This window comes from Sander vitreus, chromosome 8 (assembly GCF_031162955.1).
Source record: "Sander vitreus isolate 19-12246 chromosome 8, sanVit1, whole genome shotgun sequence".
Taxonomy (NCBI): Eukaryota; Metazoa; Chordata; class Actinopteri; order Perciformes; family Percidae; genus Sander; species Sander vitreus.
In genome coordinates, this window is record NC_135862.1 from 34,118,902 (window position 1) to 34,120,117 (window position 1,216).

Sequence of the window (1,216 nt, forward strand, 5' to 3'; positions counted from 1 at the left end):
TGTTGAAAAGCTGTGAATGCATTTGTCTCACCAAGACGCATACAAATCATTATGCAGTCCTCTGAGCCCCAGAGAACCACCAGCAACAACGGTTGGCTGCAGCGTTCAAAGTATTAAGGTCTCGGAAATGCTCAAAGGACATTCTGGCTTCAGAGTGGGCTAACAGCTAAAGAATATAAACAATGGAACTAAATAAATGACCTACTCCTACCTACTGTCTGTCTCTGCATCTGCCTGTGACAAATCGCAACAATATTTGGATATGTAAGTGTTGTATAATCTACCCAACAGTAGCTGTAATGTAGAGATACAGTCATGTATAGTTCTATCTTTGCTATACTTCATAAATGCATATAGATCGAGTAAGTATGTTCCTTATTAGGCAATACGTTTTGAGTCATTCATTTTGGATGAAGTGTAATATTTCAGTTTGAATATTTATTTTTTTCCTCAACTAAAGTGCTCACATGATTCTGACTTGTCCCCACTATCTACCATATTGTTCCTAAAAGTTAACATCATCTCTTGATCTTTTTACTCCATTCGATCTTTAATCATTTCAAGTAGCAGGGCAGTGAAACCAAAGGCTAATTTACCTGAGCCCAACGCTGGGTGAATGACAGCAGAAAGGCAACTTCATCTGTATCTGAAATAAATATGAATGTTAAAGAAAGAACAAAGAACATACAGCTAGTAATTTAAAATAGCAGAAACAGAATAGACAGATGAATAAAAAATATACAGATATGAATATATTTAACTATTTTTCATTTTTAGTAATGTAATGAAATGGAGTGGCTATTAAATCCAGGTTTTATATAAAGTCTTTCATTTTTCTGTTTTGTCTTTAATCGTGTGACTTTTCCTGCATCTTCTCTTTCTTCCCCTTCTCTCCTCATTCATTTCTCTCCTGTCTTCCTTTCAACCTTCTTTTCCTCTTTTGACCTCATACTCTTGATAAAAGTACAGTCTTAAGCGTGATTTATGGTCCTGCGGAGGCTCCATGCAGAGCTTTCTCCATAGCTTACGTAAGTCGCCTGAAGTTTATACGTGTGCGTTGGTGTGTGCGTCGATTTCTTTAAGAAAATAGCAGGGCTGGCGTGTGAGAGTGGGGAGTGTGTGGTAGAGTGAGTGAGAGAGTGATGGTGATTATCTTCAGAGTGAGTAGTGACTCTAGAGTCATAGTGAGAGAAACAAAGTGTCTCCCCTGTTCTTT